At 45.7% G+C, this 24,683-nt stretch overlaps 1 long non-coding RNA gene across 1 annotated transcript in view; it reads left to right on the top strand.

Moving 5' to 3' along the window:
* Positions 1 to 2,469: 2,469 nt before the first annotated feature.
* Positions 2,470 to 24,683, top strand: part of LOC138302145 (uncharacterized) — a 106,281-nt gene continuing 84,067 nt past the window's right edge. Inside the window, exon 1 of the long non-coding RNA XR_011205305.1 lies at positions 2,470 to 2,579. This is a non-coding gene — a long non-coding RNA (uncharacterized lncRNA). The remainder of the gene's footprint in view (positions 2,580 to 24,683) is intronic.

A 24,683-nucleotide genomic window follows, 5' to 3' on the forward strand; every position in this document is an offset into this window, starting at 1 on the left:
CTCCGCGGGCCCCTCCATTCACTACCGTTTGTAATCGAAAGCATGTCGACGAGATGCCATTTCACTAAACAGCAAATTGAATGGGAACGTTTCCCATTTCAGCTGAGGCAGGTTGAAAAGAGTAATGTAACACCACTCCGCCATCCGATTAGCTATACAAACCAGAGGACAGACTAGGTGCGAGATTTGTCTCAAATCTGGATAACCATTATCCTGCTAATCCTACATGGACGCTCCCATTTCAGAGTGGAAAAGTTCTGACAGGATTTTGGCATCAGACATGGGTTTTGTGATGGGAGCGCAAGTTTAAATCTTAATAATTACTGGCATATTAAACGCTGCAGATACTGCTGCCCATTTATAGCAATTCACTTCTCTTTTCCCTATTTTGGAAACATGCTTGAAGCGTTCCTCTCTTTAAATAAAACACTGATTTGTGTATAACTCCTTGCATTGAGCACGAGGACTAGGACCTCATACTTGGCTACAATTGTACATTTTCCAACATTTACAGCGCATTTCCCATTAACCTTTTGATTTAAAATCACTTGCCTTTTAGATTTCACAAAAGATGCTTCGACTTGCATCGCAGAGGTTTGGTCTCGGGGAGAATCCCTTCCGTGAAACATCATCTTCAATCAACGGGGCAGCTCAGCACACTTACATTTCATTTTCTTAACATTTAGAACACGTTCCGGAGACTTATCAGAGAACTATTTGCGCCCAATTTCTGTTAGTAGCCTGCTGAATTGGCCTTATATTGGAGTTTGAATCATTTGGCGCCCTCTTGTGGTTATAGTTTGTAATAGAAAAGGAATGTTTTTCAAATCAAAGTAATATTTCTTGTAATTCGGTAATGTGCTAAAAGTGCACCATCCCCAATGTCACCAAAAGCATGTTTATTTTAATTGCCTGAAAGTAAAATGTGTGCTCTTTCAACATAATAAAAAGAGAACATTGTCAACCAGTGGCCCAGCAGTAGGGTGTATTAAGTATATTCATATGAGTTGCATACAATCAGTGATAATGGGCATCATTTACATAGTCAGGGCTATATGAAAATGTGGAATTGAGCTATCCCTCGAGGACATATGGATAACGTAATGTCTTCATTTTGGCATGTCAGATAAAGTTACTCCTGACATAAAAATAAAACAGCAATAAGGCAACAAATGTGAAAAGACAGGCTTAATATTGTTAGTTACATAAGAATAGGGATGTGTTATTTGTCAATACTGCCAAGAGACCACTACAGGTGAACATGTGTCCCCCAAGCGCCCTCTATTGTTATGAAAAAAGCTGTGATTCAAAAGAAAATAATCCTACAATACTAATGATATTTTAGCTGAACTGGCTGGAAAGCAGAAACAAATACCAAAAATCTTTCATATGGCAGGAACAGAGTCCTCCCAGTGGGGTGGGTGACTAGAGCTCTCCTCATCTGGCAGACTTTAGCAGCTGGCGATTTCATTGCCAGTGTTTCACTCTTCCAAGAGTCCTGATTTTCCACTTCGCCTCCAAATTCAACAAACAACTTATCCTCCTTTCTGGGTGTAGGCTGGATCTAGAATCTGAAATCTGGACCTTATTCCAACACTGAACACTTGAACATTGCTGGAGATATCATTCTCGGATTCATCTTATTTTGAAGAAATAAGTTGGACGAATTTTATTTAATCTTTGGCTTGGTGTGGTTTGGAGGGGAAGGGAAGGGGGTTGTTAACGGTTGAAGACGTTTAGAAGTGGGGGAGATAAGAAGTTGAATTTTAAGAGGAAGAAGGAGAAGGATTTTTCCCGAACATTGTGTGTTCGTGTAAATGGCATTTTTTCCGGCTGGACCCGTGGTGTTTTCTGGGTCAGCCGGTAATCAATTTTTAACATTAAATATTTAATACATTTTTAATAAATTTTTAATTCTTTGTTTTGAAAAAAAAAGCGGTCTGGTTTTACGGGAGGGAGCAGACATCTTTCCCTCGCATTAGCGGCCCACTGAGGTCCGCCATCTTGGGAGTTGGCGGTCTAGTTGACCGCTACCCAGGAGAGATAAAACCGGTCCCGGCGTCCGCGCAGGAGATCGGATTTTGAAGAAATAAGTTGGACGAATTTTATTTAATCTTTGGCTTGGTGTGGTTTGGAGGGGAAGGGAAGGGGGTTGTTAACGGTTGAAGACGTTTAGAAGTGGGGGAGATCAGAAGTTGAATTTTAAGAGGAAGAAGGAGGAGGATTTTTCCCGAACATTGTGTGTTCGTGTAAATGGTATTTTTTCCGGCTGGACCCGTGGTGTTTTCTGGGTCAGCCGGTAATCAATTTTTAACTTTAAATATTTAATACATTTTAAATAAATTTTTAATTCTTTGTTTTTAAAAAAAAACGGTCTGGTTTTACGGGAGGGAGCAGACATCTTTCCCTCGCATTAGCGGCCCACTGAGGTCCGCCATCTTGGGGGTTGGCGGTCTAGTTGACCGCTAACCAGGAGAGATAAAAACGGTCCCGGCGTCCCCGCCGACAGCGCACCAAAGGCAAGCCCGTCTGCGCCTGGACGGGGCTAGGGGCCACTCCCCTTACGCTGCTGGAAGATGGTGAGTCCCTCTATATATACATACTCATCGGGGGAACTTAAGGAGCTTTTGAAGAGCCCAGTAGAGGGCTGCCATCTATGTCCCATTTTAGAGGGGGGGACGTGGACATGTCCCGCTTGTGAATGGACTCTGCAAGAGTCAACAGGTTCAGACTCAGAGCATTTTAAACAAAGTCTGACCATTCAGCTGATAAACTGCTGCTCTTTGTCAGCACATAAATTAGATATAAATCTCCTTCTGAGTGATGAGGCACCGGCCGCCCTCTTCCTTACCGAAACCTGGCTCAACGAGGGTTCGGGCCGGCGCTAGCACTTGCACTACCCAAAGGGTATGTTATATCAAGAATTGACAGAGATAAAGGTAAAGGAGGGGGCATAGCGGTTATTTTTAAACAAGGTCATCTTTTTAACTGCAGTCCTCTGGACCTTTTAGGATGCGAAGGGATGAGTTTTTCTCTAACATTCAACCCAAAGTTTACATTTACAGGAGTACTACTATATCGTCCGCCGGGGCCATACGAAGAATTCCTGAACTTATTACCAGAGCGGATTGCGGAACTTATCTGCAAAAAAACAAATTTTACGATGTTAGGAGATTTTAATATTCAAGTGGATAATCTAGAATTGATGGCAACTAAACGTCTAGTGAATGATTTGGAAGCATTAGGACTGCACCAATTGATTTGTGGGCCTACACAGGAGAAAGGGCACACCTTAGATTTGGTATTTAGTAACCTTCCTTCGTTGTGTGCATTATCCCCTGCTCCTGTAGCACTAAAAATCAAGATGTCTAATCTGCATGGCTATTATCAATCTTTAAACAGCAAGGTCAGGAAATGGCACAGACTAAAGGTAGCAGAATGGGTTAACATACTAATAAGAAGTAAAAAAGATTTCACGAGGGACCCTCAGATGGACCCCACCCTTTTTAACGATTGGATTTCCGATAGTCTTGACACAGTGCTGCCCTATAAATCTGCCTCTGGGCAAAAGAATGGAGGCAAGGCCCCATGGTTCTCCCCTCATCTAATGACATTAAAAAGAAATTGCAGGAGGATCGAAAGAAAATGGAGGAAATCATTAAAACAGGGAGAGAGAGAAGAATATAGATGTTCAATCAGGCTGTATCAGAAGTAGATAGGATTAGCTCAAGCTACCTACTATGGAGATAAAATAGCAAGGGCTGCAGGATCTCCAAGACCGACTGTTGTTGAATCTGCCTAGGTCCACATCGGCTAAGAAAGCGTTGACGGAATTACATTGGCTCCCAGTAGTGAAAAGGATAAAATTTAAGGCGCTGTGTATTTTTCACAGATCTCTATATAAAGGGGCTCCTCAACACTTAAAATCATTAGTTTCATTCTCTACACCTACGAGGGTCTTGAGATCGTCTTCCAAAGCCCTGGTAGTGATCCCTAAAGTAAAGAGAATATCTTGGGGAGGAAGATCCTTGAAGTACCAGGGAGCCAAACTCTGGAACTCTCTGCCAGTTAATATCCGTATGATGAGCCAGAAGATAGAATTTAGGAAGGCCATTAAAACTTGGCTATTCTAACATCAAGGCAGTACTATTCTCTCTACGGAGGCGGTAAGATTCCTCCAGTTTGTCTTATCTTCTAGTCTGATCAGCGATACGAGGCCTCCGGGTAGTTTGCGCTATATAAGAACTAGTAACATAACATAACATAACATTCTGCAGGGGGTTCTTCAAACACGGAAACTTAGGGCCAAATGTGCTGTGCAGTCACATTGTTTGCAACCACAAATGCGCATTTCCAAACCTAATAATACTATTTTAGAAGCTGGTAACGTTTTACCGACTCCTAAAATGAGACTGCGACTGAATAGTCTTTGGCTTCTTGACAGGGGCATGTTGTTGTAGACATTCCTTCAAAATACCTACCAGGTATGACATATCAATGGCTTGTGGCCACAATCCAGCTACAACAATTTGAAAAAAAATACTGAATCTTGAGTTGGGGTGGTAATGCATTCACAAAAGTGAAGGGGGTCTGTTTTGGATGCCATCCTCTATTTGAATCTTAAAAAAAAGTTTTTGGGAAGTGGGTATTGGTCCAGGTCAATTCTTAAACGTTTTTTTAAAACTACAACTTTTTTAAATGCAGCCCTCGTTCCTTTAATCAAAATGTGCTGCATTTTTAAAAAAAAGCTTTCTTTATTAAAAAGCAATCACATACATGTTGAGCTGCTGACCCTAGCAGGCCACCATCCCTGTGATAGCCACTAGTTAAACAGAGTTGTAATTTACGAACTACCGCAATAATATTCAGGTAGTAGGTCAAATTGTGACCCCCTCTGAATAGGAATTTTATAAGCCAGCATATTAGCATGTAGGTTTGCTCATAAAATTCTTTACTGTTAGGAAATTGTAAGAGGATTTGTTCGACCAGTTCTTAGAACATCCGTCTCATAGATCATCCACTGTATTAAAACTCAATTAATTGCTCGGCCAGACAAGTTGTACTAAATATTTGGCAGGGATCTGGTAAACCTACAGCAAAAAGCTGCAAGTCACTTTCTCACTCTAAATCCCTGTGCAGAAAAGTATGGGGATTTTAGCACAGTAATGATATAGGGTAACCGAATCCTGTTAGCCTTCATGAGCAATAGGATGTACCTTGTGTACCTTGAAGAATTGCAACACTTTGAAAGTCCACATTTCTGCCCAAAAGAATAGGAGTGGAGGCAGTGCAATGTTTAAGAAAACATAATTAGCTGTAGAAATAAAATGACTAACTTTTCCTAACACACACACAAGTAAAATCCCAAATTTGTAAAGCTGAGATAGCTGTGCTTGTTTTTTGTCCTGTAAGTCTATGCACAGAGGTAGCGTGGGCTTGGCAAGCATCCTCGGTTAGCGACTGCATTGTTAGCATGGTAAATTCGAAGTTTCAAAGTGGTGCTTCAGTGATGCTGAGATGTGTCTTTCCTGTACGCTCTTTGCCAGGGATTACGTTTGTTTGCAATGGGCATTTTGCTGAAGTTAGTGCAGTCTGTTGTTAAAGTTATGTTCGAGTTGTAGCATCATCCCATAGGTAATGTTACATATAAATAATTTTCTTTGGCTAACATAAGCTGAATTCAATGGCCATTAATTTGTTTTCTGATATTGTATTAATTTGAATCCTTGTTTATAACATGTTTTCACCTATAACAGTAACAGTAACAGAAAATACAAAAATAGAATGTTAAGAACTGCACCACATAGTTAAATCTACTTTAGATTTGTGTTTAGAAACTGAGGGGCATAGTTATCAAGTGTTTTGCATCGTCCTTGCACCACGCAAGAGGATATAGAGCAACACATAACTTACAATGAGATTTACAAAGCCATGCAAGTCCACCTTGTGTGGTCCTCCGTGTCTTGGTAAATCCTGCCCTCTCCCTTTTACAGAGCACAGCAAGGTGTCTTGTTGCATTGCCTGAAAAAATGATAAATATGGACCTTACCGTAATAATGAAGATCATTATCTGGGGCATTCCAGATGCCAATGACACTATCAATGTATTGCTTCATAATTCTACAAAACCTTTATTTTTATCCCTGCTTGGAACAAAAATAATTCCTCTCAAAACAACCCAAGAATAGGTTGGCTTAAGACCAAGCAAATTAGGTGCCCACTGCAGTGTCTTGCAGTTTGGGAAAAACATAATTGTTTCACATGAATATGTGAGGTGTAAGAACCAATTCAGTAATTTTCATTAACTCATTATGATTTTCAAGTAGAGTCTGTTGTGAATAAAATGGGATACTCGGACCCCAGGCACATGGCTTAAACACACACAGATAGACCTCAACGACCTGGGAATGTGTGTGTGGTAGTGAAATGTAAATGTGATTAGATACAATTGAAGGTACACTAAAATATATTTTTCTGTTTTTTTGTGTTCATATATTCAGAAAAACATTATTATGGCTGGAGCCCACAATGGGATATTAAACTCACATGACAATATTTAAGAATCCTAGACTAGAAGGAATATACTTATTCTGGCTGTCACAATCGTAGTTGATAGCTGCTATTTTTTATTGTGAAACTAGATCCCAAACAGCACACCTTGGGAAATGTGTACCACCATAATGAAGAATAAAAGAGTTATATAGTGTACTTTGTGGAAATTCTGGGTCTGTAGTGTTTGAGAAATTGATTTATTAATTGAGAGGGGTAAGAGCCTAATTTAAATAAATATTACCCTTGTCATGGTGAATCACAAAGGTCACTAAATAAACCTGTGCTTAACCCTCATAGCTTGGCACAAAAGCAGTCAAACTTTACTTCGAGGCAATGTGGAAATTATTTATGCAGCACTCAAACAGTGATAAAGTGCAAAAGCAACAGAAAGATGACCAGTCAATCTTTGAGAAGGTCGTTCCACTGCGCAGCAACGTTTCATCGCTTTTTTGTGTAACTTTTGATATGTTTAAACTTGAAACAATATTTTTTTTTGTTAAATCAACATATTATGCAGCAGTTGATGTATTATATGGCAAATGCGGCAAATCCATATTTATGCAAAAAATGCCGGAATCCCAAAATTGCATAACTCCAGTGACCATAGTTACTAGGCAACAGAACTGCAGGGGAGGAAACTATCACATGTCCAGCTCTTCTTCTAGACAGGAATCAGTTCATGCAATTGGCTGTCCATATTAACTTTGTTGTTTTTGGCTGCTTACTAGCAATGAAAGTTTTGGTGGAGCCTGGAGTGATCACACTAAATCAGTAAGGAACAGTGCGTTGCCACCATGCAGATGCAAAGTTTGATGGCTTGAACAGCAGTTTGCTTTCGTGGAGGAATGATTTTACGTTCTTTAGTAGAAAGAACTGAAACAAGTTCATCTTTGTTTCCTTGGCAATGTGTTTCTTAAGGGTGAGGTTCATGTGAGAGGTGAGTCCAAGTGCTTGGCATTGAATGAAAGTCAAGGTTTGATGCCGTCAAGGTTCATGTTATTGAGCCAAGTTTGGACTTGATGTTGCTTGTTGTTCTTAGCAAATAACAGGACTTTGTTCTTCGTGGGGTGGAACTTCCAGTGGTATGTGCTGGACATTCAGACCTGATTGAGGTGAAGACGGAGATTGAGGCATTGGGTGTATTGATGTCCTGTTGTCCCTGTCTCTCAATTTCCATGTGTCTGCGTCATCCAGTTCCTATGCACTATGCCTTTGTCTCCCAGTACCCAAATATCTTCATCCACCAGTCCCATGTGCCATTGTCTCCGAGTTCCTATGTGTCAGTGTCCACCAAACCATGTGCATGCATCCCCTAGCACATACATCTGCTTTCTACCAGGTGTACAGGTAACCCCAGGGGTGGAGAAAATCTTATCCATCGTGAGATGAATCTTCAAGGTCAAGAATAAATGAGGAATTACTGAGGAAATGTATAATTTCGGGTCCAGTTCTCCCACTAATTCATCATTTTTCTCCAGATGTTCACAGAGATTTTGCTGTTTTTAGCAGCTGAAATCTCTGTCTCAGTGTACAGAAATCAGCAGTGTTTCTGTGGGTTTCTTCGTTTTGATGGGACCAATAAGTGCTGTTATTGGCCACATTAGATAGAGTTAAGAGGCAAGTTGTAATGAAGGCCAAATTGAGAGCCTGGCTAATGACCTGACCGTGCATTCTGAATGTACTGAACATAGCAAAAGGATGATTACAGTGAGATGGAGAACAATTGTAATTGTAGGCATTCAAAGTGAGCAAATGGCTTGCACCAAAAATTCAGTATTACACGTGAAACTTAGATTGGTGTTGTAAAATTAGAAGCAGATTGGTCAGGGAGGGAGATAAAGGGAGACCCCAAGTGGTGTATTTTCTACTCAAGGGGCCAGATGAAGCAACTTCCCAAATTGCGACTTGCAATTTGCGAGTCCCTGCGACTCGCAAATTGCAAGTCGCAATTTGGGATGCAGAAAGGTGTCTCAGACACCTTCTGCGAGTCGCTATGGGGTCGCAAAGACCCACCTCATTAATATTAATGAGGTGGGTCGCAATTTGCGACCCCATAGCGATTCAGGGCACTCGCGGGGATGGAGGCCTGCTGGGAACAGCAGACCTCCATGTCCGTGACTGCTTTTAAATAAAGCAGTTATTTTTTTTCAAAGTGCAACCCATTTTCCTTAAAGGAAAACGAGCTGCACTTTGAAAAATAAACCGAAACCTTTTGTTTCTGTATTTTTCAGGGCAGGTAGTGGTCCATTGGACCACTGCCTGCTCTGAAAAAATATTTTTTGGTCCAGACACAGAGGGGAAGGGGTCCCATGGGGACCCCTTCCCGCAGTCGCAAATGGAATTGCATACCAGTGCGACCCCCAAATAGGAAGGGAACCCCCCCTTCCTATTTGCGACTCGGAAATGCATTTTGCGAGTCGGTTCCGACTCGCAAAATGCATTTCTACATGCCAGATGGGCTTTAGCGACTCGCAAACGGCGTTTTTCGCTGTTTGCGAGTCGCTAAACCTTTCCTACATCTGGCCCAAAGTCCACTAACAAGTCTCCGATGTTGCACACCTAAAAACCGGTCATCAGAATTAAGTCATTCTTAGCTTGAAAATGTAGTTTGATCTCACTTAAACCCTTTAATCGGCTTGATATAAATGCATTCATTTATTTTTAATAAAATGTAAAGTTAGAAATAAAATGTATTTGTAGCTGGACCATTACATTTGGTACAGGCGCTGGAATTTTTTATTACACATTTTATTAGATATAATACAGACATAGACAGACAGTGAAATCTGCCATTGTACCCACATATCTGTGGCTGTAACCCTCAGTATCCCCATCTCCCGCCATGATATGATCCAATGATAGGTACAGAAGTCCGAGATTTTGAATTAAACTATGAATCTGATTGTCAGTGTTAGAAATGGGGTCTTTGGTTGGCAGTCAGGTTACCCCCTGTCCAAGCAAGGACCCTCACTCTAGTCAGGGTAAGTCACACACAATCCAAATTATCCTGTGCCCACCCTCTGGTAGCTTGGCACTGAGCAGTCAGGCTTAACTTAGAAGGCAATGTGTAAAGTATTTGTGCAATAAATCATACAATAACACAATATAGCACCACAAAAATACACCACACAGTGTTTAGAAAAATATATAATATTTATTTGGATATTTGCAGGCCAAAACGATAAAAGATGCAATAAGAAATTGTAGAGATATCACTGAAAAGTGATATGAAGTGTCTTAAGTCTTTAAAAAGCAAACAAAGGCCCTCATTACAACATTGGCGGTAAATGCCGCTTACCGCCGTGCAGAAGACCGCCAACACACCGCCGCGGAATTCCACCACAGCTATTATGACCCACAGCACGGAATCCGCCAAAATTCAGACACCCACACAAGTCCGCCACACCAAAGGTCAGTGATAAACTGGCGAAAACAAAACCTCCACCGTCACGCCAACAGAAATACGCCCACACTATCACGTCACACTAATCCACGCTGCGTTCTTTCAACCGTGGTATTCCATTGGCGGTACACACCGCCACGCTCAAAATACACACACATTTACAAAACACTACCACATTGGACAATTCAAAATACACACACCTGATACACATACACACACCACTCCCACACACCCAATACAATATAAAACACAAACCCATATCACCCACAAACCCCTACGACAACAAGTACAGAGAGAAGGCCAGAGAGAGACACTACAAACAACTACCAAGCATCCACTGGCACACAATACCATCACCCACATTACTTCCATGCACCTCACACAACACACCACTAAATAGCATCCCACTTATCACTACACACACCACCCCACACCACCCCATGATACGGCAAAGACACCCCAGGTTCTCTGAGGAGGAGCTCAGGGTCATGGTGGAGGAAATCGTCCGGGTAGAGCCACAGCTATTCGGATCACAGGTGCAGCACACCTCCATTGCTAGGAAGATGGAGCTATGGCGAAGAATAGTGGACAGGGTCAACGCAGTGGGACAGCACCCAAGAACTAGGGATGACATCAGGAAGAGGTGGAACGACCTACGGGGGATAGTGCGTTCCGTGGTCTCAAGACACCACCTTGCGGTTCAGCGCACTGGCGGCAGACCCCCACCTCCTCCCCCACAACTAACAACATGGGAGGAGCAGGTCTTGGCGATTCTGCATCCTGAGGGCCTCGCAGGAGTAGATGGAGGAATGGACTCTGGTAAGTCAAAGCTTTACTATTACATTCCCCACCCTACCTGCATGCCATCACATACCCCCACCCTCACCCCCATCACTCCTACTCCTCACAAATGTCCCACTATCACCACCCACCAATCCCAACACCAAGCCCTGCATGCAACAACAAATCATGGACACCCATCACCAAAGCATGGCCACTGTCTTACCCATACACCCCCCTAAACCACCATCACACAAGGTCCCACACAGGAATGCAAGCACTGGGGTACACAGACACCCACCTATTGCACACCATGCCACACACAGATGTAATAAACATCCTTTTATACCCCTGCAGTACCCCTACCCAACGTCACCGGACAGGAGGGTCCACACATGTCCACACCACCAACAGAAGAGGCCCACAGTGATGACAGCAGCTTTGTCCAACTGGATCTAGATGACCAGCCCGGCCCATCGGGGACCTCTGGGCAGTCGGTTCCACTCACGCAGTCACAGGCCACTACAGACCTTCCCCCCTCTGGAAACACCAGCACAGCACCCACCCAGCGGGCCCATACCTCTGTCCCCAGGACACGTCAAGCAGCAGTGTGTCCACCACTACAGGGAACCCAGGCTAACCCAACACCCCAACAACAACAGGGACCTGGGGGCAGTGGTAGTGGGCACATGGTCCAGGGGACGGAGGCCCAGGAACACAGGGGAACTGGGAGGGCTGATGTGGGACGGGGGAGGACAGGCCAATGGAACCCACTCTCCACAAGGCCCTCTCCTCCATCATGGGAGCCTACCACTACTCCCAGGAGACGATGGCAACGGTACTGGCCAAATTTCAGGAGACCCAGCGCCTGCAGGAGGAACAGTATTTGGGCTTCAGGGAGGAACTCAGAGCCATCAATTCCACCCTGGGCACAATCATAGGGGTGCTGAAGGAAGTACTCAACACCAGGAGGAACACTGTGGCACAACAAGGGGCCCCTGACACTAGCATGGACGATGAACTGCCCACCACCTCCGCCGGCGCTAGTGGACAGGAGGAACCGCCACAGGACCACCACACTAGCACCCCACCCCCTGCAGAGGGAGAACCACCCCGCAAACGGTCCCTGAGATCCAGGACAAAGACAGAGAACGATGCCAAGACCCCCGCCAAGAAATTAGACCACCCTGATTGTCATCCTTCTGTCCCACATTGTCACCCTGTCCATCCTCAAACTGCCCCAGCACCACTTCCTATGCCCATTTGGGCAATGCACCTGTGAGACTAATAGACTGGACTCTGCCATGGACATTCCTCCACCATCACCCCTCACCATTTTACAACCCTCTCCAATATTGAGCACTTAAATAAACACCCTTGAAGCACAAAACAATCTGGAGTCCCATCTGTGATTTCAAAATAGTGTATTAGCAATTACAGTGGTAAAATGCTCTTTCAATTGTAATGTCAACATATTTATGTTACACAGCTCTAGTCCATGAGGAAACAAAGCAGATGTCACACTGTGGGACACACATCTATGAAATCGTAAGGGAAAGTGAAAACTCAGTGACCATACACTGGGTGAAAATGACAGACAGTAGAGAGGTAGTAGTGTTAAAGTACATGTAGTAGGCAGGTTTGTATTCTTATCTGGGTCTCACTGGAAATATTGCAGGATCACCGAGTTTCTGTTGTCCATGTCCTCTTCTTCTGCTTCCTCGTCTTCACTGTCCACAGGCTCCACAGCTGCAACAACACCGCCATCTGGACCATCCTCCTGCAGAAAAGGCACCTGTCATCACAAAGCTAAGTTGTGCAGCATACAGCAGGCCACGATGATCTGGCACACCTTCTTTGGTGAGTAGAATAGGGATCCACCTGTCATATGGAGGCACCTGAACCTGGCCTTCAGGAGGCCGAAAGTCCGCTCTATTGTCCGCCGAGTTTACCCATGGGCCTCATTGTAGCTTTCCTCTGCCCTTGTCCTGGGATGCCTCACTGGGGTCAGTAGGCATGACAGGTTGGGGTAACCAGAGTCACCTGCAAATGGCGAGGGGCAACTGTTAGACACACACTAACCTGTAGGGATATCCCCAGACCCAGACAACCATTCCCACTGACTTGCTTCCAGGTGCTCACCTAATAGCCACACACGGTGCCTCTGGAGTTGACCCATCACATAGGGAATGCTGCTATTCCGCAGGATGTATGCATCATGCACTGAGCCAGGGAACTTGGCATTCACATGGGAGATGTACTGGTCTGCCAAACACACCATCTGCACATTCATGGAATGATAACTATTCTGGTTTCTGTACACCTGTTCAATCCTGCGGGGGGGTACCAAAGCCACATGGGTCCCATCAATGGCACCTATGATGTTGGGGATATGTCCCAGGGCATTGAAGTCTCCTTTCACTGTAGGCAAATCCCCCACCTGAGGGAAAACGATGTAGCTCCGCATGTGTTTCAGCAGGGCAGACAACACTCTGGACAACACGTTGGAAAACATAGGCTGGGACATCCCTGATGCTATGGCCACTGTTATTTGAAATGACCCACTTGCAAGGAAATTGAGTACTGACAGCACCTGCACTTGAGGGGGGATTCCTATGGGATGGCGGATAGCTGACATCAGGTCTGGCCCCAACTGGGCACACAGTTCCTGGATTGTGGCACGTTCAAGCCTGTAGGTGATGATCACATGTCTTTCCTCCATTGTCGACAGGTCCACCAGTGATCTGTACACCGGAGGATGCCGCCATTTCCTCACATGTCCCAGGAGACAGTGCCTATGAAGGACAACAGCGAGCACAGAGTCAAACAACTCAGAGGTACGTACCCACAGCTTACACAGAACACAAATCATAATCCGAAAATTGGCCTGTTAGTGTGTTGAGGCTAGGCCTAGGTATGTTTGACGCTGTTAAAAATTAAGCCATGTGGGCCCCTGAAATGGCGGCTGCCTGACCTGTAAAGTGGGACAATGGGATGTGAGGTAACTGCGCTGGCGTTGTACACCGTCGCGGTAGGCGGTCGAAGACTGCGACGCAATGCTGCATTGGTTAATATTGGACCCTATGGGTCCCAGGAGCTAATGACGATGTACGCCGGCGGTGACGGTACGCACCGCCGCGGACGTAACTGCCATTTTCTATCTGTTCAATCACTCGATACCTGATCTTCGACAGGAGAGGACCTACACTGCAAGTGCTGCTGTGACCTCGGTCTGGAAGAGACAATGGCTCGTGCGTCTGGGGAAAGGGCCCCTGCCTTCACATCAGAGGAGTTGGAGAAACTCGTGGATGGGGTCCTCCCCAGTACACGCTACTCTACGGTCCTCCTGACAAACAGGTAAATACACTGGGAGCATGGTGTATGGGCTATGCCTGTGTGGAGTGGGGTGGATGAAAGATGTGGGGGGGGGGAGATTGAGGCGTGCATGAAATGACGGTGAGTGCATGTGCATCATGGCAAGGGTAGGGATGGGGGCCAATGACTATGATGGTGCATTTGGTAATAACTTTTCTTGTCCCCCTGTACAATTCATGTAGGTCAGCGCCCACCAGAAAAAAGATATTTGGCGTGCCATCACCAAGGACGTCCGGACCCTGGGAGTCTACCACAGATGGAGCACCCACTGCCGTGAGAGTTGGGAGGAGATTCGTCGCTGGAGCAAGAAGACGGCGGAGGATAGTCTCCCAACGTGGGAGGGGTGCCCGTCGCACCATGACCCACCTGATGTTCAGGATCCTGGCGGTGGCGTGCCCAGAGTTGGATGGGCGCTTGAAGGCATCACCATGCCACAAGGGGGTGAGTACACTTTCATTCTGCTGATTTTGCATGCAGTGGAGGTATCTGTGTGGGGGAGGTGGGCTGTGGGTTTCCCTAGGCCAGGGCAGTTTAGTAGGCAAGGTCCCCTTGTTCTGGCAGACCCTGTGGCACCCCACCCCACCTGTGTACAGTGCCAAGTACACCTAGTCAGGCTCCTGTGTCATCCATGTGTGCAGATGTCGTCCAAAGCCTTGTAGGCCATGTCCCAGGGATTGAACAGTGGAGCACAAGTGTGCAGCGTAGTGCAGGGGGCTTCTGTGTCTGTCGTGTCTGCCAACGGTAGCGGTAATGCATGCACTCAACATGTCTTTCTTCTGTTGCCCCCCCCCTTTTTGTGGTCTCCCTGTTCTTGTGTGCATTAGCATCATCAAGCGGAGGAGCAGTGGCACCGGAGCAGGAGGCAGCTGCATCCCACATGGCCCTGGAGGGCGAGACAAGGGACTCGGAGTTCACCAGTGGGACGGAGGGTGAGGGGAGCTCCACGGCGGGGACAGGAGCTGACACCAGTGACACGGACTCGTCCTCTGATGGGAGCTCCCTTGTGGTGGCGGCAACATCTGTGCCCCCCTCATCTACAGGTACAGCCCCACCCACCCCTACCAGCACTTCCCTCCCAGCAGCCCCTCAGCCTTTGCCCCGTGCCCGCTCACCCAGGAGGGTGGGCATCACCTTCGCCCCAGACACCACAGCCCCTGCCCCAGTCACCCATTGACCTCCACAGGTCCCTCACTGTTGGGCAGTCTACCATTTTGAATGCCATCCAGGGTGTAGAAAGGCAGTTGCAACAAACAAATGCATTCCTGGAGGGCATTCATTCTGGTCAGGCGGCCCTTCAGCGAGCTTTTCAGACTCTGGCCTCAGCACTGATGGCAGCCATTGTCCCTGTGTCTAGCCTCCCCCCTCCAACTTCCTCCACCCAGACCCAATCCCCTCTACCTCAGCCTATCCCAAGCACACCTTCAGACCAGCATGCACACACGTCAACACACAAGGGAAGCTCAAGGAAACATAAGCACCACACATCCCACAGGTACTCACGCAAGCATCAGACACATGCAGACACACCAACATCCACTGCCTCCACTGTGTCCCCCTCCTCCTCGTCTCCCTCCTCCCTCTCAGTCTTGTCTACACTCACACCTCCATGCACTACATCTACAGCCACTACTGCCATCACCAGCACACACACCACCACACCCTGCTCACGTGCAGTCACCACCCCACTGCCATTCACACGTCCCCTGTGTCCTCTCCCAGTGTGTCTGTGACGTCACCTCCCAAGATACACAAACGCAGGCACACACCCACCCAACAGCCATCCACCTCACGACAGCCTCCAGCACATGCACCTTCACCCAAAGTCACCAAAAGAACACCTCCTACAACCACAACCTCTCCCTCCACTCCCAAACCCCCTCCAGCTACCCGTCCCAGTGTTTCCAAAAAACTTTTCCTGTCCAACCTTGACATCTTTCTCACATCTCTCCCACCCCGTCCGTCTCCTAGGTCCCGACTCTCCAGGTCCCAACCTAGCACCTCAGCCACAACATCTCCAGGACCAGTGGTGCTTGTAGTCACCGGAATCTGGAGTGCACCGGCCACCAGGGCAGCCAGTGTGGCACGGAGCCACAGCACGGACAGTCCCCCACCTGTGAAGCATCAAAAGTTGGCCAGTGCCCGGCTGGAGATGGGGAAGACTCCAGCCACCAAATCAGCTCCCAGGGGTACAGGTGGGAGTGTAGAGTTAGCTGCGACACCTTCCAAGGTGGGGAAGGGCCACAAGAAAGTCAGCAGGTCTGGGAAGAGCAGCACGGCGGAGAAGACCGCCATCATCCCGCTGCCCAGGAGGCCACCGCCATCATCCCCGCTGCCCAGGAGGCCACCGCCAGCACCAGCCCTGCTGCCCAAGAGGCCACCGCCACCAGCCCCGCTGCCCAGGAGGCCAGCACCTGCCCCGCTGCCCAAGAGGCCACCGCCACCAGCCCCGCTGGCCAGGAGGCCACCGCCATCATCCCCGCTGCCCAGGAGGCCACCGCCATCATCCCCGCTGCCCAGGAGGCCACCTCCAGCACCTGCCCTGCTGCCCAAGAGGCCACCGCCACCAGCCCCGCTTCCCAGGAGGCTACCCCATCATCACCGCCGCCCAGGAGGCAACCGCCAGCACCTGCCCTGCAGCCCAAGAGGCCTCCGCCACCAGCCCTGCTGCCCAGGACAGGACCGCCAGCACCAGCCCCGCTGGCCCAGACAGGACCGCCAGCACCAGCCCCGCTGGGCCAGACAGGACCGCCAGCACCAGCCCCGCTGGGCCAGACAGGATCGCCAGCACCAGCACCGCTGGCCCAGACAGGACCGCCAACACCAGCCCTGCTGGCCCAGACAGGACCGCCAGCACCAGCCCCGCTGTCCCAGACAGGCCCGCCAGCAGCTGAGTCAATGCAAAGGGCCCCGCCGCAACAGGCACCGCTGAACAGGGCACGCCGCCACAAGCACTGCTGAACATGGCACCGCCGCCACCTGCACCGTTGGCCCATGAGTGCCAAGGGCACTGATGCTACTGAGTCCGTCACGAGCAGGATGAAGCACTCTGGGCACCAAGGCCCCTCCAGAACCAGTGGAGAGATACATCCACTACCTCAGTCCTTGGCAGGATGAAGCACTCTGGGCACAAAGCCCCCTCCAGAACCAATGGAGAGATACATCCTCTACCTCAGTCCTTGGCGTCTTCCCTTCAAGGTCCTGTTTCTGCCGTGTTTTTGTCCACGGTCAATCCGCCCCGGAAAAGGTGGCGGATTGGTAGGTTGTGATACTGTGGGTGGTACTTTGTCCTCCACCTGTCTGTTGGCGGTGACCGCTAAGCTGTTTGTTTGTACTGCCGTGGCGGTCGGAGTGTTAAAGTGGCTGTCTTCGTTAGCGGTTTCCACCACGGTCGTAATTCCAAATTTTTTACTGCCGGCCTGTTGGCGGTCTTACTGCCGGTTTAACACCGTCCGCCAGGGTTGTAATGACCACCAAAGTCTCTTTCAAGCACAAACTACCTGGTTTGGAGTGAAAAATCTCCGCAAAGGGCCGCAGAGGAGAAGATGCGTGGAAAATGGTGTGTGCGTCGGTTTCGCCCTTTCACACATGGACTTGCGTCGCTATTTTTCACGCGGGGAAGACGTTGTGTCGATTTCCGGAGCGCAGACAGTCTCCTCTGTGGGTCGTGGGTATTTTTAGTCGCCCCGGCGTCTGTGCGTGGAATCCCTTGTTGTCTGGCTGCGCGTTGTACCGGTGGGCTGTGCGTGGAATTTTCTCTCTCACAGCAGGCGTTGCGTCGATTTCCTCTCTGGAAGTCGGGCGGCGTTGTCCAGGCAGGCCGTGCATCGAAGTTCCCGGTTGCACTGCAGGCGTCGCGTCGATCTTTTCCTCGCAGGGTCGAGCGGCGTCTTTCCGGTTCAGCATGCAGTGAATTTTTCACCACGGAGCAAGCTATGCGTAGAATTTTTTCCCCCACTAGGAGTCCAGTTGAAAGATAGAAGTCTTTTTGGTCCTGAGACTTCAGGGAACAGGAGGCAAGCTCTATCCAAGCCCTTAGAGAGCACTTCTGCAGCAGGGCAAGAGTTCAGCAAGGCAGCAGGGCAACAGCAAGGCAGCAGTCCTCTGTAGAAAGCAGTCAGGTGAGTCCTTTAGGCAGCCAGGCAGTTCTTCTTGGCAGGATGCAGGTTCTGGTTCAGGTTTCTTCTCCAACAAGTGTCTGAGGTGGTAGGGCAGAGGCCCTGTTTTATACTCAAATGTGCCTTTGAAGTGGGGGAAACTTCAAAGAGTGGCTTAGAAGTGCACCAGGTCCCTTTTCAGTTCAATCCTGTCTGCCAGGGCCCCAGTAGGGGGTGTGGCAGTCCTTTGTGTGAGGGCAGGCCCTCCACCCTTCCAGCCCAGGAAGACCCATTCAAAATGCAGATGTATGCAAGTGAGGCTGAGTACCCTGTGTTTGGGGTGTGTCTGAGTGAATGCACAAGGAGCTGTCAACTAAACCCAGCCAGATGTGGATTGTAAGGCACAGAAAGATTTAAGTGCAGAGAAATGCTCACTTTCTAAAAGTGGTATTTCTAAAATAGTAATATTAAATCCAACGTCACCGGTCAGCAGGATTTTGTATTACCATTCTGACCATACTAAATATGACCTTCCTACTCCTTTCAGATCAGCAGGTACCACTTCAATAATGTATGAGGGCAGCCCCAATGTTAGCATAGGAAGGGAGCAGGCCTCACAGTAGTGTAAAAACGAATTTAGGGGTTTTACACTACCAGTACATGTAAACTACACAGGTACATGTCCTGCCTTTTACCCACACAGCACCCTGCTCTAGGGGTTACCTAGGGCACACATTAGGGGTGACTTTTATGTAGAAAAAGGGGAGTTTTAGGCTAGGCAAGTACTTTTAAATGCCAAGTCGAAGTGGCAGTGAAACTGCACACACAGGCCTTGCAATAGCAGGCCTGGGACAAGGTTAAGGGGCTACTTGAGTGGGTGGCACAACAAGTGCTGCAGGCCCACTAGTAGCATTTAATCTACAGGCCCTAGGCACATATAGTGCACTCTACGAGGGTCTTACAAGTAAATCAAATAGTCCAATTGGGTATGATCCAATGTTACCATGTTTAAAGGGAGAGAGCATATGCACTTTAGCACTGGTTAGCAGTGGTAAAGTGTGCAGACTCTAAAAGCCAGCAAAAACAGTGTTCATAAAGTGGAGGGAGGCAGGCAAAAAGTTAGGGGTGACCACCCTAAGGCTGTCAGGTCTAACAGTCAGAAAATAATTTGTACTTTATTTACACCTAGTCGTTCATGAACCAATTTTGCAGGTCTATGAACATGAAGGAATAATAGAAGGCTTGACTTTCTCACTACTGCGGCCATTACACTATGTATTTTGAGACTTACAGAGTATTTATTTATTAGATTAATTTGGTCTAGAAGTCTAGACCATTTGACGTAATAATAACAATCGTACATGAAAGAAAAGAATGTGATAAAAGCATAGTGACAATATAAAACCAATAATCGTCAGAACATTATAACAATAAAACAGCAGGACAAAGCATTTGATCATAAATATAAATACAATAAATACAACATGAATAGATATAGTAAAAAAGAGAAAAAGATAAAAGCTAAAATATATAAGACTTTTTGTCTAGAGGACCAGTGTGCACAACCAGAAGACAAAAAGACAAAAATAGAGTTCCCATTTAACTAAAAGAAACATTATCAGAATACCAATCAAAAAAACAACAGTAAAAGCTATAGGGAAGGACTCTATAAGCTTGTGCAATCTCTGGTGATCATATAAAAGGCAACAAATTCCTAAAGGAGATTTCCTGCTAAAAATAATACAAAGAAGATAAAAAGAGCATATTAAAATCCTTCTAAACACTAATATAAAAATAACTCAGGGGCCTTTGGGTACAAGGGACTTGCGACGGATGTACCAGGCCTCCGATAAGTATTTAGTGACTGGAATGGCTACCCTGGGAGAGGAATCATGCGTGCAGATTCTAATGGCTGTCACTCTATCCTGATATGACATATTTTTGCAAAGGGGAATAATCCACCTCTTTCTGGATATCTTATACAAAGGGCAGAAGAAGAATACATGCTCTATTGTTTCTTTACAGTGTTGGCAAAAGATACACCTGTCATTTGAAGCGATGTTAGATGACCAGTGGGCCGTGAAACCATTGGTAGGCAATGTACCGTATCTTAACTGCAGGTATAGAGCGCGGGCATATGGAGGGATAGGGAGGTTCAGGAAATTCTCAGCCCAGGGTTCATGCTTAATTTGAAGAAAATCCATTGTTAACCTACCCGCCCCCTTTTGGTGACTTACAGAGTACACAAATCTATTTCTAGAAAATATTTGGCAGGGGCAAGGAGACCACATCCCAATCCCACGAATATTTGTATTAGCCTCCCCTAGAGCTTTATTACTTTACAAATAAGTTAACTTCAACACTTAGATAAAAGAGCCTAAAAGAGGGTGAATATCATCTAAGGATGACAAAGTCAAGTTAAAAGTTGCACTACTATTAGAAAATTGCTACAAGCAATACTTAATTTGTAAAAAAAAAGTGCCAAGAACTTAAAGTTTTTCTTGGGAGTTGAATGCCAACAGGTCTTCAGAATACCTTGGCTGCCTCATCTTGATTCCACCTCCTGCCTCTTTCATCCACCACCCTACACTCCCTCTGTATCTCACTCTTGAGAGTTTCTTCATCCTTGCTTTCTACAGTTGCCACTGTTTCCCTAAGTTTCTCCTTCTGCCTTCATTCTCTCCCTTTCTCTCTCTTTGTTGGAGTCCAAGTTTGGTGTTGAAAAATAAGTTGATCCCCAAAAGTAGTGCCGGTGCCACCACCAGCAAAACCTAAGCACTGACTGCGGTGGGTAGATTATGAGGGTGAAGCCTAATTTCTACTCCATGTACAAATGGTGATTTTCCTATGTTCTACTTTTTTATTTAAGGTTGAAATTGTTCTCTATTTCATTCACCACCTGTTGGCAGTTGCACAGAAATGGAGAAGGTAATTCAATCATATTTATAATGTCAGATCTAATTTCTGGTGTTTTCCCGGTGAAAGCTGAGGCCCTCCTAATAGAAGCGGCGTCTCAGTGTTAATGGCTTTGCTTTTTAGAGTTAGTACTCTGGCGGTGTAATTCCTGTAAATTGATCATTCTGCAACTAGCAAAATGGGAAATAATACACAAAAAAGCTCAAAACACTTTTCAAATGAAATTACTTCCAAACTATACAAAATATGGGAGGCGTGCTTTCCCACGAGAGCTAAAGCAGCATCCAGTTCCAAGGAACAGTACAAACTCACGCAAACTCAATTTCCTTTCATGCATTGTAAACATAGGTTTGTAATCAATTTAAAAGTTTTTAGCAATGTCAAAAAATACAGTGTAAACTTTTCACAAAAAAAGTCAAATCTATTACACTAACTGCTGTATAGCCTTGCCCCGGAATGGATTTCTTTCAGTATCTCTTACCCATCCAAGAAAAAGCTAGAAGAACTGTAACAAGCGTTTGCTGCTGCAGCGAGACAAATGGTCCGCCTAAGTGAAATTTTATGTCAAGGCTGGTGATTCATTGTATTTTCAAACTGTGACAGCAACTATTTTTACTGTCACAATTTTGGATTGTATTATAGAACTTATATATTGCATCATTACCCTTATGAGGCCGTGTAGAACACTTTATCGCATTGGGTTAAAGGATGCCCTCTCGGAGTGGATAGTGAAAAGGATTTGGTTGTGGTTTTCCTATGTCTTGACTCATAACTTATCAGTCAGATGGGTTACTGACTAAGCAGGTAGCCTGCGCATTCATTGTCATCTAGTAACCCTGATGAGAAAGGATGCTTCCAATGTGGTTCAGAAAGTGTGAGAATAGAAGTTTTTCTACATAATTGACTGTTATAGGTTTTAAGTAATTGGATATCTGTATTAAGTTATTATGTGGGTGTAAACAGACAGTTTTCAGTGCTCTCTGGATATCTAGATGATTGTTAATCCTTCTTGCCCCTGCAGGAATCTAGCATTGCTTTTCTAAGCACTGGAATAAAAACATTACCCTCCCACCTTTCTACATACTAACAGGACAACAGGCCCTTTCAAGTGGCCTAGAATCAAAATTGTAGCCACACAAGGTTGACCGTACCCGTCCTAATTCCTTCCCAATCTGTCTACTAGAGAGTAGCTCATAAGTAGGTGGGGAGGATGTCATACAGCAATTGTCATTACCGTTTCTGCTTACTGCAGTGGTTTCTACAAATATGTCCCATTTATCGACAGTGACTGGCATGGACAATGCGCAACGACTAAGGCACCTGCTCAAAAAACAACTTAATGATTTTTCATTTATTTTATTTCCTAATGGTATTTGCAAAATAGTTTTTTGTTGGGGGCGCTACCGGACCCATGTCAATCTAAAAAGAAACATTTGTTGAAAGCAAACATATGTTTTGGTGTTAAAAAGCACATGTTGCCATAGTTGTCCCTTGCACTGAAGGGAACTACTTTGTATGTGACTGTGTTGTATGTGAAAGGGCAGACTGACGTCACTCACCATGAAGACAGTCAACGGCTGAAGTGGGCTGAGCCACTGCTTTATGCTTTAGTGGGCAGGATTAAAATGTGAATGAAACAATAACTTAAGAATGGAAGAAAAGGCTGAAAGCACCTACAATACCTATAATACGTAAGTATAGTATACATATAATTTCAGTAAAATCAAAAGGTCTTGTCTAACGGCAGACCTAAAAAATGTAAAAGTACATACAACAAATTACACCTCTCCATGAATATACTCTCACTCTTTTTTCCAGTTCACAAACAATCATAGGAATATTTCAGGAAGGCTGCGCCAGATGCGGGTTTCCATCCATCCGTCCTGGCATTGTTACCGGACATTTTTATTGTTTACCATTATCTCAAAGCAGAATTGAACAAAGGGTGCAATTATGCACTGTGCAAAGGGTACCTGATTCCGAAATGCACATTTGTTATTTTTTTTTTCTTCACTAAGAAACATTTTTCCTGTGAAGAATCAGCTTCCTCACCCTGCATCCCAACCATGTTTGGAGGTGTTTCATTCCCATGTCACCCTGAAAGGGCAGTTGCTCCAGCCTTTTGTTGCAGCAAAAATCCATTTTTTTTTCCAGGGTGTGAAAATATTGGATAAGACTTTGTGAATGACCACAAACTGATGTGTAAGTGAGCGTTTGCAAACTTACAATGCAAGCCACCTCTTGTAACACTTACTGCCCACACCCTGCATGCCTGCATGGCGTTTAATAATACATAACTCTACACACTGCTGGTGGAGAATTCCACAATAGGGAATAGATTGGGTGCTAGGTCACCTTTCAAGGAAGTCTGGAAGCCGTAAACCCTGACATTTTGCACTTGTAAGCCTGATTTATGGCAGCAAATGGCTTTGTAAATCCTGGCCTCTTAAAGAGGCGCTGCATCAAGGTCAGCCATGCAGCAGAGGCAAAACCAGGGTCTCAAATGAATCAAACCCAAGGTCACAAATGAACCAAAGGGTGGCCCTTCCCCATCAGACTGCACAAAGAGGCAGGCGGAGAGCTGCAGTAGAGCGTGACAACAGCCTGTTCACTTCCTACAGACTCCTACTAGGAGGGCCTTACAATTGAGGTAAAACGTGAATCTATAGCGTTTCTATGAAACATAAGGAAAATGGAAACATTTGTTAATATGGACTCCTAGATATTTTGTTTTGTTTCTCTGCAAAATATAAATCCCAGAACGCTAACCAAGGAAATTTTGTTAGCAATGTCCTTCGTATATTAGTATGTGGACACGCCCTTTTAATATTTACAATTACAGCATAGGCTACAGGGAACGTGGTGAGCGCCAGAATTTTGTCCACCTGACTGACATACAAGGAGAGTATTTCAAAAGAGGACCATATGTTCATAAACATATAAAAAGTGCTCTTTCTCTTGCAACCCTCACTCAAGAACATTTTAGTGGATTCAGAAGGGTGGACCCCGGACTGTATAATCAGTTTTTTTAGGTTAGGGCCCTTAAAATTGAAGCAGTGCGTGCAAGCATACATACAAACAACTTTTATAGAAATTCTGCTTGTGGAAATTTAATTTAAAGACATACACGAACCCTGTGAGCACCGAAAAGCATTGTAAAACTATAATTTTCAATACTGTCATTTTTGACAACCTACTAATAGGGTATGAATCGATTGCGAAAGGTATTTGCAAAATGTAATTACATTTTCTGAAAATTACACAAAATTAGGTTAATTTTCTCAGAATTCACTCTGGATATCACATGTGAAAACTGACAGTGAATGGATACCACTCATGCAGAAAATTGCAAGATATACTGGCAAAAAGACTGGTTAGAAGAGAAAATATCTGCCTCAAAACACTTTCCGCTCGAGCCAGTCTCATTGGAAAAAGTATGCAAATTGTCAGGCCACATAATTCACAGATTATGCTGGTGTAATAAAAAAGTTAGGACATGCCTAATTCAGATTCACTACACATGAGATCTCAGAGAAAGTCGCCCAAGTTGGGTTTTTATGTTT

The sequence above is a fragment of the Pleurodeles waltl genome, chromosome 6, assembly GCF_031143425.1.
Source record: "Pleurodeles waltl isolate 20211129_DDA chromosome 6, aPleWal1.hap1.20221129, whole genome shotgun sequence".
Classification (NCBI taxonomy): domain Eukaryota; kingdom Metazoa; phylum Chordata; class Amphibia; order Caudata; family Salamandridae; genus Pleurodeles; species Pleurodeles waltl.